The sequence below is a fragment of the Triticum urartu genome, chromosome 7, assembly GCF_003073215.2.
Source record: "Triticum urartu cultivar G1812 chromosome 7, Tu2.1, whole genome shotgun sequence".
Classification (NCBI taxonomy): Eukaryota; Viridiplantae; Streptophyta; class Magnoliopsida; order Poales; family Poaceae; genus Triticum; species Triticum urartu.
In genome coordinates, this window is record NC_053028.1 from 525,313,875 (window position 1) to 525,326,675 (window position 12,801).

Sequence of the window (12,801 nt, forward strand, 5' to 3'; positions counted from 1 at the left end):
CCAGTGGTCACAAAAGGAAACAGAGTTCATGGATGAGATCCCTGAAGCCCAGCCAAGAGCAACCAATGTCGCCCCTCAATCGGTGATGCTCTCCTTGCCACAACACCTCTCGCGTGCTTCCTCCAAAGAACCTAATACTTGTAATCCGACGGCTAATGCATGAACCTGTGATCAACCGGTCTGACTTTGTGCCGTACAGGCCATGTCATTGTCCGCCCTAGAGAAGTTGGTGGCAAGGCCTAAAATTGCTGAAGACGCACCACCGGTTCAGATGCCGGCTGCTGAAGAAGCGGGGAGACCCAGCTGCAGCACATCCTCAACAGACCAACCTGGTGGAACGGACTGCTAAGTAGTCTGAGCTTCGGAACCACCTGCTAAGCAATCTGTAGGTCCAGAACCAACTGCTCATCAGTCCGTCGGTCCACAGCCGCCTGATCAGCATACTAATGTGTCAACACTTCCTGCTCAGCAAACCAACACATTGGCACAACCTCCTCAGTACACCAACAAGTTGGCACCACCTCCGCAGAAACCCGACATAGCTTCAATGCATGGTCAGCAGTCCGATGCATCTTCTCCTACAGCTCAGTAGTCTGTCACAGCAGCACCACCAGCTCAGCGGTCTAGCATAGCTAAACCGTCTGCTAAGCAGTCCATCAAAGCTTCAGCGTCTGCTTGGCAGTCTACCTTTCAGCCAACTAGAAGTTCTACCAGAAGTGCTTCAAGTACCAAGAAGGAAGCGGCCAAAAAGGCTGCACCAATAACGAAGCGCGCCATGAGAGGGACTAGGAAAGAGAACGATTCCCTCTTACTTAAAGCACTCATCGCCCATAACCAAATTACCAGCTAGTGGTTGGAATTGGGGAGTAATATTATTTTTGACGGCATGGATGATGAAGAAATGTCTTTGCAGCTTGCTAAAAATAAAGCAGACGTACTTGAAGCATGCAATTAAGACCATGGCCAGCCATTTCTTGTTGGTGAATACTTTGATGAGTGCAGCTCCAGTTGCCGCGAGTTACATAAATATTGCATGGATCAAATATTAGCAGGTCATCATGTTCTGCTAGTCCACTACAACAGAGATCATTTTCAACACGATGCTGGCTCCATTAGTGTGTATTTCATAGATCCTGCATTAGCAAATTGCACAACATTAGATGGTAAGGACCTACGGGACTGAGCTATTAACACAGTCGTCCGTATCTTCGAAAACATGTCCCATGCAGAAATATTTCTCTGGCATATCATGAACGGTAAATCAAGTAAACAACCACGCATGCACTGATTGTCTTTCAGATTTCAACATAATTCATACATTCATGTCTTTCTTAATATGTAGCAATCACTGGATATTGGTCTTCATTGTTCCAAACAAGAACACAATTTACTACATGGATTCTCTTAGAGAGTCAACAAACGCTCATGATCTGATGCATCTTCAAAAATTCATGGATAGGTATTAAATTCTATGATGTTGAAATTAATATGTATTCATATCTGATTCAACAATTGATGTTGTCAAAATTCATCTTCATTTGCAGTGTGTTCGCATTGTGGAAAACTAAACTAGGGAACCTGTTCAAGAGGGAACTACCTCTGCAGCACGTGATCGTTTCTCCGGTAACACACCGAAATCCGTTATTTTGGAAAATGTATCCAATAGTCTGCAAATATCTTTTCTTACGCTAGCCAAATGTTCAAGCTTCTAAATAAACCTCTTTCTATTACTATCCAAAGAAAGAATACGTCTAACACCGGTAGGTTGTTCCTAACAGGACAAGCACATGACTAATTATGTACAAAAAAATTTAGTGTCCTTAGCTACAAGCAGGGACCAACCTTTGTGGATACTATGTTTGCAGACACATGATCTCCATCTGCAAATCTGCTGATAGCTGTGAACATGCTCGTGAAATAGTACCGGTAAGTCTGTCTTAATTAATATCTTCTACTCCACTCATATGGGACATTCTGATCTTAAAAATACTGCAGCTCCTCTTAGAACCGAGGACACCTAAACCACTCCCCGATGGTGAATTGCTAATGGTTCGGAGATTTATCAACGACTTCTTGCAAAATCACTACATCAATCCCATTGGTGATCATGAAGATTTCAGCATGCGTTCTCCTGAAACATTGAGTAAGAGTTAGTCGCTAAACATATACACATGGATCCATTGTTTTCTTTCTGACGAGGTCTTCGTATTTTGTACACTCTGATTAATTATGTAATGCATATATGTGTCGACAAATCAGCGGAATTTAGCTACCATTTGTTCAATTGCAATTGTTGTGAAATCTGATGAATGTTCTCCCCGTGCACACTATTTGTCCAATTATATATTGTGCCAAATTTGCTTTTTTCATGCTGATTCAAATGGAATATTTTTGTTTTAACCTGGAAATTGCTCCGCACACGGTTCAATTAAATCAGTGTGTGAAATCCACATCGGAAAGCATACGTCAATTGTAGCGGAACCATCGGTGTTACACAGCAGATCACAAACGATTTGCAGCACAAATACGTGTGCGCAGGGGCTCCAGAACCGTTTGTGCTATCATGTTATCGCACACGAGAGCTCAGAGTAAATCGTGCCCAATGTAAAATACAATCCATGTCGTAAATTTTTCAGGAAACGTGTGAGATCCCAAACGAAAAGCACACGTCACTCTTGTCGCAACCGTTGGTGATACACAACAAATCACAAACGGTCTGCCGCACTTGTATGTGTGCGAAGGGGCTCCTGAACCATTTGTGACAGAACATTAGCGCACACGGTAATTGTTGGGAAATGTGTGCGATGGAGTCTTGCATGGCAGACGGGTTCCACAGAAAACTCATGTGCGATGGGGAACATATCACACGCAGTTCGTATGTTGGCCCGTGTGCCTTACATATTGTTTCGCAAACGGTTCATTACGGCACACTGTTTGGTCTCACTACTTCATTAGAAATGTTTAATCACTGATCCCACACGTGCGAAAGAATTTAGTGTGTGTTGCATCGCATACGATTACATTTGGCAAGGCCTCTGCATCATGGCTCCATATCCCCGATGGTTTCTGGTTTGTGTGGGAAGGACCCCCTATCGCAGCCACTTACTTGGCGACGGTTCAAAATGCCGTCGTGGAAAGGGGTTAAAAACCGTGTGTATAGCACCTCGCTGTACCACTGTTTACCCATTGTTTAAATCAAGATATTTCATTCCAGCTGACATATTTGCTCCGATCTTGGCACTAATGACTAATGAATGCATAGGATTCCAAAAGTCCTCTCTTTATTTTGTTCCTACAGGTAATGAGAACATGGAAAGGAGTGAAAGGGGAGATAGAAGAAATCAGGAGGAGGCGCACCAGAACCAACAGAGCAAAAAAGTATGTTCCATGCGATCGTGACCGCTCGCATGAGTGGTCGTATGGCATGGAAACCGAGGTCTCTCGTCCACTCAAAGAACTTTTATAAAGGGCTTGAGGTCAAAATGTCAACAAAACGAGCGAGAACATCAGCGAGAAGAACTAGAACAGAGTCATCCTCATCTATCTCCATCAACCCTAGACGCCGCCATTTCCATGTACATAGACACCATTACCACCCTAGTTGTTCTTCCACTAGATCATACTTGTAATCGTGTATGACACACGGAATCCATTGTAAGACATATTACCAATCAATTTACCTTCATGATGTGTACTCCGTGTGATCTGATCTACATGTGTGAGTAGTCCGGTAAGGTATGGGTTGAGGCAAGAGACTGATAGGGCCTTTGGTTGGACAACTTACTCTTAATACAGTACGCATGTCAGTCAAGACATCATTTGGACACATCCCCCACTTCAGTTTGTAACAAGCACATCTCGATGGGTGACTTCCAGCGCACAAATTAAGATCATATTTGGTCATATGAAAAATACATAGTTGTAAGCATTAAGACCTCATACTCGTACCTATATTTATTATAAGTGTTGCCCTTCAATTTGTTTGATTTTGATCTGGTCAAAAGCTAGAGTTGTTCTTTAACAAAAGCTTGCTTGCTCGAGACCCTAGCTTAAAGGGGATATTTATCTCGTGGGTTCGATAACTTAGGGTCACCTCCAGGGAAATAGGCTAGAATCCTTTCTGCTCCATTTCCGCATCACCAAAGGAAGTAAGTAAGCCTTTTTCTAGCGCCATTGTCGGGAAGGAGTTAAGTGTTCCTAGTCTTTGTGTTTAGAGTTTTCATTAACGTTGTAGTTTCAGTTTTTGTTGAAATTTTTGTTTTATTTTGGTTGCAAGTCTTGACCGTTGAAAACCCCCAAAAGATTACCATGGTTCGTAATCTTGGATGCTACTTCTAGCAATCACTTTATGTGTGAACCCATAGCACAACCTGAAGTTGCTGCCGCTGAGTATGAGATAAAATTGAACTTCTTCTCCATGGTTCAACAAGACCAATTTGGAGGCTCTTCTTTTGAAGATGCCAGTATGCACTTGCATAATTTCACTGAAGTGTGCAACATGACACACATTAGAGATTATGACCCTGATGCTTTGAAGTTGCATCTATTTCCTTTATCTGAGAGGAAAAGAAAAAGAATGGCTTCTAGCTTTACCAAGAGGAAGCATAACGTCATGGGCTAATTATTATCGCAAATTTTTATCCAAGTTTTATCCACCTGCGAAAATTATGCAACTTCATTCTCAGATTACAGGTTTCAAGCAGGAAGAATATGAGCCACGCTAGAGCTTGCATGGGATCAAATGAAAGCAGCCATAAGGAAATTTCCTAATCATGGAATGGAGGAATGGTTACTACATCATATGTTTTATAATTGTTTAAATCCTATGTGTCAGAAACTATGCTTGATACAGCTGCAGGAGGAACAATCATGTGAAAGCCCATATATGTTGTTTGCTACTTGTGAGTTGCGTTGGGATTTCCTTGAAGAGAAGAGGATTATGTAGTATAGTAGAGATAAGTATTTCCCCAATTAAGAACCAAGATTATTGATCCAGTAGGAGATCCACGCGAAACCTCGTTAATGACTCCTACACACAAAAGAGAAAAATACTTGCACCCAATACGATCAAGGGGGTTATCAATCCCCTTGGTGGTTATTTGCAAGGATCAAATATGATAGTGATAGAGAGATAAATAAAACACAAAAAAATAATGGTAAATAAATTGTAGCAAGGTATTTTTGGATTTAATATATGATAAAGTAGACCCGGGGGCCATAGGTTTCACTAGAGGCTTCTCTTTCGAACAAACATCATATGGTGGGTAAAAAAATTACTATTGGGCAATTGATAGAAAAGCAGATAGTTATGACGATATTCAAGGCAGTGATTATGTATATAGGCACCATGCCCGAGACAAGTAGACTGACTCCTGCCTGCATCTACTACTATTACTCCACCCCTCGACCGCTATCCAGCATGCATCAAGAGTATTAAGTTCATAAGAATCAGAGTAAGGCCTTAAGCAAGATGACATGATGTAGACAAAGTAACTCCAATCAATATGAATAAACCCTGTTGTTTTCCTCTTAATGGGAAAAATTCGAATACATGTCATATCCCCTTTTGTCACTGGGATTGAGCACTGCAAGATTGAACCCATTACAAAGCACCTCTCCCATCGCAAGATAAATCAATCTAGTTAGTCAAATCAAACAGATAGATCAGGGAGAAATACAAATCTGTTACAATCATGCATAAAAGAATTCGGAGAGAACTCGATTAATATTCATGAGTAATCTAATCATAAACGCACAATTCATCGTATCCCAACAAACACACCGCAAAAGAAGATTACATCGAATAGATCTTCAAGAACATCGGGAGAACATTGTATTGAAGATCAAAGAGAGAGAAGAAGCCATCTAGCTACTAGCTATGGACTTCTAAGTTGATGGTAAACTACTCACACATCATTAGAAGGGCAACAAGGTTGATGTAGAAGCCCTCCGTGATCGATTCCCCTCTAGCAGGGTACAGGAAAAGGCCTCCAGATGGGATCATGGAAGAATAGAAACTTGCGGCATGGAAATACTATTTTGGGTGGCTCTCTATTGGTTTCCTGATTTTAGAGAATTTAAAGAGATGGAATTAGGTCAAATGGAGCCACGAGGGGCCCACAAGTGTAGGATCGAAAGTAGGTCTAGAGGGGCAGGGTGATTAGACTACTTGACCAAATAAAAACCTAACATTTTCCCTATTATAGTTGTGGGCAGATTTTAGCAATTTGCAGAAGTAAAGCAAGTAGCCTACACATGCAATTATAAGAGTGTAGCAGCGGAAAGTAAAACATTGCATATGAAGGTAAAGGGAAGGGTTTGGAGAGTGCAAATGCAATGATGACACAGAGATTTTCATCGTGGTTCCGATAGGTGGTGTTATCGTACGTCCACGTTGATGGAGACTTCAACCCACGAAGGGTAACTGTTGTGCGAGTCCATGGAGGGCTCCATCCACGAAGCGTCCACGAAGAAAAAACCTTGTATATCCACGATGGCCATCGCCCATGAAGGACTTGCCTCACTCGGGTAGATCTTTTTCGCGGGAAACCACGTCCACCAATGGGACCAGAAGGCCCCTTGCTGGTTTGGCAGGGGGACGTCGCGTTGCACAAAGAGCAGACGAGCGTGGGGCAGCATGGCAGAGATCATGTAGACAATTTTACCCAGGTTCGGGCCGCCGCGAGGCGTAAAACCCTACTCCTTCTTTGGTGGATTGATGGTGGAAAGGTGGTGGTGGAGCATAGTACACTTGCCTGACAGGGGTTGCCACAGGGCGGCAGTGGCTACACGCGTATGAGGGTGTGAGTTATCCCACCTAATGACCCTTTATATGGTTGCCATGGGCCTCCTTTTATAGATCAAGGGGTTACCACAATGGTAAAGTAGTCATTATGCATTGATAAGATAGCAAACAGTGCTATCATACCTAACTTTGCAGGCTAACAGGGCGCATTAAATGCACTTCTCAAGGTCACATCATTGGTTGCCCGGCAAGGCTTGCCGGGCCATCTTGCCAGCTCCATGCCTGCTCACTTGACACGTTGCAGGACGGGTGTCATCTGTGGGTTTTTCCTGTATGGAGAGGCTGCCATGTGACGAATGGCTCCCACTTAGCCACTTTGCGGCTTGGCACCGCATTGATCGACGATGTGGGTCATGGTGGAGTGGTTGGTGAGGTGGTCTCATCTCCGTGAGTCCTAGCAAGCCTTGCCGGGATGCCTTGGTTGTCTCCTTCTGGGCGCGGCCTCGCCCTTTTCCAGGATCGCCTACCGGCAAATGAGGCTTTTCTCTTGGTGGTGTCTTGCTTCTCTAGCTCGATCCTGGTCCCTCTGATCTGTATGTTAGTCCTTCGAATCTCTTAGTCCCTCGAACTCTGACTTGGGCTGGTGGTTCAGTCTTGTTCCCGTGCCTGTGCACAGTCTGGGCAACAAACCCAAGGTTTGTTGCACCGACAGAAGCCCAGGGCCTGCCCGAACACGCTGCTGAGCATCGTCGGGGTAGGGCCTAATAAGTGCATAGGCGGGGCTGCTGAAGAGGCTGGTCTCTTAAGGTCTTCGGTGCTTCTTCATTAGCCTTGATTCCAGGCCAGTTTCTGGTTTCTCCGCGCATCGTGCAAAACCAATAGTTGTGGGGCCCCTCTAGTAATGGCTCGTGAATGACTTTAACGCATGGGGTAGAAACTTCCAATTTACTCTTCCAACCACGCCCTTATCCTTAGCCACGTAGGCTGCATGCATTCCGCGGGGTATCTAATGGAGGCGTGTGGGGTGGGAGAGCATCAAGGTGAAGGCCCAGTCGTCTCAAATTAGCGGAGGAGGACGGTGGCCGCTCGTTGAACGAGAGGCTCCCCTCCCCGGCCCGCTGATGACCCACAAGAGTAGGGGGTCTATCGTAGTCCTTTTGATAAGTAAGAGTGTTGAACCCAATGAGGAGCAGAAGGAAATGATAAGCTTTTTTCAGTAAGGTATTCTCTTCAAGCACTGAAATTATCAATAACAAATAGTTTTGTGATAAGGTAATTTGTAACGGGTAACAAGTAATAGAAGTAAATAAGGTGCAGCAAGATGGCCCAATCCTTTTTGTAGCAAAGAACAAGCCTGGATAAACTCTTGTATAAAGGAAAGCACTCCCGAGGACAAATGGGAATTATCGTCAAGCTAGTTTTCATCACATTCATAATATTCGCGTTTGGTACTTTGATAATTTTATATGCGGGTGGACCGGTGCTTGGGTATTGTCCTTCCCTGGACAATCATCCCACTTATAATTAACCCCTATTGCAAGCATCCGTGATACGTCCATTTTGCATCATGCTTTTATATCGATATTTATTGAATTATGGACTATTATTTCACTTTATGTCACAATACTTATGGCTATTCTCTCTTATTTTACAAGGTTTACATAAGGAGGGAGAATGCCGGCAGCTGGAATTCTGGGCTGGAAAAGGAGCAAATATTAGAGACCTATTCTACGCAACTCCAAAAGTCATGAAACTTCACGGAACATCTTAAAATAAATAAAGAAAAATCCTCGCCAAAGATGAAGGCCAAGGGGCCCACACCCTTCTCACGAGGGTGGGGGGCGCGCCCCCATAGGGCGCACCCCCCTAACTCGTGGGCCCCCTGGTGGCTCTCCGATGTCCATCTTCTCCTATATGAAGTCTTTCCATGAGAAAAAAATAAGAAGGAACTTTTCAGGACGAGACTCCGCCGCCACGAGGCGGAACCTTGGCAGGTCCAATCTAGAGCTCTGGCAGAGCTATTCTGCCGGGGATACTTCCCTCCGGGAGGGGGAAATCATCACCATCATCATCACCAACGCTCCTCTCATCAGGAGAGGGCAATCTCCATCAACATCTTCACCAGCACCATCTCATCTCCAAACCCTAGTTCATCTCTTCTATCCAATTCTTGTCTCAAAGTCCGGGATTGGTGCTAGTAGGTTGCTAGTAGTGTTGATTACATCTTGTAGTTGATGCTAGTTGGTTTAATTGGTGGAAGATCATATGTTCAGATCCTATATGCATATTATTGCCCCTCTGATTATGAACATGAATATGCTTTGTGAGTAATTACATTCGTTCCTGAGGACAAGGGAGAAGTCTTGCTATTAGTAGTCATGTGAATTTGGTATTCGTTTGATATTTTGATAAGATGTATGTTGTCTAGCCTCTAGTGGTGTTATGTGAACGTCGACTACATAACACTTCACCATTATTTGGGCCTAGAGGAAGGCATTGGGAAGTAATAAGTAGATGATGGGTTGCTAGAGTGACAGAAGCTTAAACCCTAGTTCATGTGTTGCTTCGTAAGGGGCTGATTTGGATCCACATGTTTCATGCTATGGTTAGGTTTACCTTAATACTTTTGTTGTAGTTGTGGATGCTTGCAATAGAGGTTAATCATAAGTGGGATGCTTGTTCAAGTAAGAACAGCACCCAAGCACCGGTCCACCCACATATCAAATTATCAAAGTATCGAACGCGAATCATATGAACGTGATGAAAACTAGCTTGATGATATTCCCATGTGTCCTCGGGAGCGCTTTTCCTATTATAAGAGTTTGTTCCACCTTGTCCTTTGCTACAAAAGGATTGGGCCACCTTGCTGCACTTTATTTACTTTTGTTACTTGTTGCTCGTTACAATTTATCCTATCACAAAACTATCTGTTACCACTTATTTCAGTACTTGCAGAGAATAACTTGCTGAAAACCGCTTATCATTTCCTTTTGCTCCTCGTTGGGTTCGACACTCTTACTTATTGTAAGGACTACGATAGATCCCCTATACTTGTGGGTCACCAAGACTCTTTTTTGGCGCCGTTGCTGGGGAGTGTAGTGCTTTTGGTAGGTGGAATTTGGTAAGGAAAAATTTATATAGTGTGCTCAAATTTACTGTCACTTGCTACTATGGAAAGTAATTCTCTGAGGGGCTTGTTCGGGATATCTTCACCCCGTCCAGTACAACAAAGAGTTGCTCCTCAACCTACTGAACCTATTGAAAATGAAACTCCTTTTGAATTTCCTTCGGGTATGATGGAAAAACTGCTAGCTAACCCTTTTACAGGAGATGGAAGAAAGCATCCTGATGAGCACTTAATATATGTGGATGAAGTTTGTGGATTATTTAAGCTTGCACGTATACCCGATGATGTTGCTAAGAAGAAGGTCTTCCCTTTATCTTTGAAGGGAAACGCATTGATATGGTATAGGCTATGTGATGATATGAGATTCTAGGACTATAAAAGATTGAAGTTGGAATTTCATCAAAAGTATTACACTATGCATCTTGTTCATCGTGATCGCAATTATATATATAATTTCTGGCCTCGCGAAGGAGAAAGCATCGCTCAAGCTTGGGGGAGGCTTAAATCAATGTTATATTCATGCCCCAATCATGAGCTCTCAAGAGTAATGATTATTCAAAATTTATATGCTCGGCTTTCTGAAAACAATCGCACCATGCTCGATACTTCTTGTGCTGGCTCTTTTATGATGAATACTATTGAATTCAGATGGAATTTATTGGATAGAATTAAACACAACTCTGAAGACTGGGACCTGGACGAAGGTAAGGAGTCAGGTATGACACCTTAGTTTGATTGTGTTAAATCTTTTATGGATACCGATATTTTTCGTAAGTTTAGCACTAAATATCGACTTGATTCTGAGATAGTAGCTTCTTTTTGTGAATCTTTTGCTACTTATGTTGATCTCCCTAAGGAGAAGTGGTTTAAATATCATCCTCCCATAGAAGTAAAAGTAGCTGCACCTATTAAAGTTGAAGAAAAGACTGTCACTTATTAATGATCCTATTGTTCCTACTTCTTATGTTGAGAAACCACCTTTCCCTATTAGAATAAAGGATCATGCTAAAGCTTCAACTGTTGTTCGTAAAAGCAATATTAGAACTTATACACCTCCTGAGCAAGTTAAAGTGGAAACCTAATATTGCTATTGTTAAAGATATCTTGTCTGATAATATTGATGGGCATGTTATTCAGTTTGAAGGTGAAACTGCTAGAATTGCTAAACCTTGTGATAAAGATAAACATAGACCTGTGGTAGGCGTGCCTGTTATTTCTGCTAAAATAGGAGATCATTGTTATCATATGTGATATGGGTGCTAGTGCTAGTGTAATACCTATTGACTTATACGAAGAAATTAAGAATGAAATTGCACCTGCTGAGTTAGAAGATGAGTTAATTACTATTTTAGTACATAAAGTTGCAGCGCGGGTACAATGTCGTACAGAAACTTGCAAATTGACTCAACTGAGCCCCTAAACTAGCTCTACGCGAACAGATAGATACAATTTAGTCCGAAACCTACCATGTCAGATGGGAGGCACGCGCCGATCGGTTTGGTATTATACAGAAACCCCCACAAGTATAGCAATAACTGAACCCGCGGTCCTCTAGAGATCTAGGAGTAGAAAACTTGAAAACGACCCAGCACAAACCCCTTCACCTGTTCGATTCTGATCGGACTCTTGGCCTGTTTGTTTCTCATCCGTGGTGACGACGGCGCTGCCTCGTTGGACGCCGCCGACGAGATCATCGTTTGATGGAGCCACGTCCTTGGGGCATTGGCGAGTTTCCGCCGGATTATGGTATGAAAACTCCTGCTGTATTGGATTGGTCCTCTGTTTCGGCCTCCTTACCTCTAGGGTTTTGATGGTATTTGATTGGAGGTATTCCTGCCTGTGTGTGGTTGTTTACTAATGCGTATGGTTGATAATCTGGCATTTGTACATCTTTGTTTTGTGGTAGGAAGATGCTTTTTATAGTTTACTGAAACGAGTATTTGGTTGTGATGTTCAGAGTGGCAGGAAGTGGTTCCGCTGCTGCATTCGATTGTTGTTGTGTGCTAATATATGATTAGTTTCATAATGTTGTGACTGAGGAATATATCCGGAAGATTTCATTACCCCGATAACATGTGAATCCAAAACTGTAGGGAAGTTTTAGAAGTCTATCACTGACGAATTGTAGGGAAAAAGTAACAACAGTTTTTAGTTTTCATATTCATCAGTAATTGGTTTGTTTCGTCAGATTTGATTAGTTTTAGAATTTTAGTTTGACAAAAGATACAATAGTTTTCAGATTCGATTTGCTTCACTAATTGGTGACAAAATTATTGTTTAGTTTCAGAAGTTTCTTTGACAAGAGAAGCAGTAGCTTTCAGATGTGACAAAAGAAACAGTAGCATTCAAATTTGACAAAAGAAAAAGTAGTTTTCAGACATTTTGGTTCACATAAGAAACAATTCTTTTCAGAACTTTGCTTGACAAGTAGAAACATTAGTTTTCAGATTTGAAAAAAGAACTATGTTGACTGCTGTAGGAACATTTTTTTCACCAGTTTGAGTGTGAACTTATTGTACTAAATGGTGTTCTGGTTCACAAATTTCAGGAGAAATTTCAGATTTGTTTACAACGGTGTTTGAACACAATGGCATATTTTGTGGGCTAGATGAGAGAAGGACATTTTGGGGAAGCACTCAGGAGGAGTATGACTACTGTGATGCTAATACATGGTCAAGGGGGGTGATTAATTCAGTTTTGCAGCATCTAGGATATGACACTAGTAGTCCAGAACTACAGTTGTTCTGGTGCTTTCCTGGGAAGGACATATTGGATGGTATGATTTGTTTAGACAGTGAAGAAGCAATTGCAGTCATGGAAAGAGCAGGCAAAGGGCATAGATCTTCGCATGTTATTGTTGATGAGAGGAATCATGTGAAATCTTCATGGGATGATCTTATATACAGAGGTTGCCCTGAGCTCCCAAGGG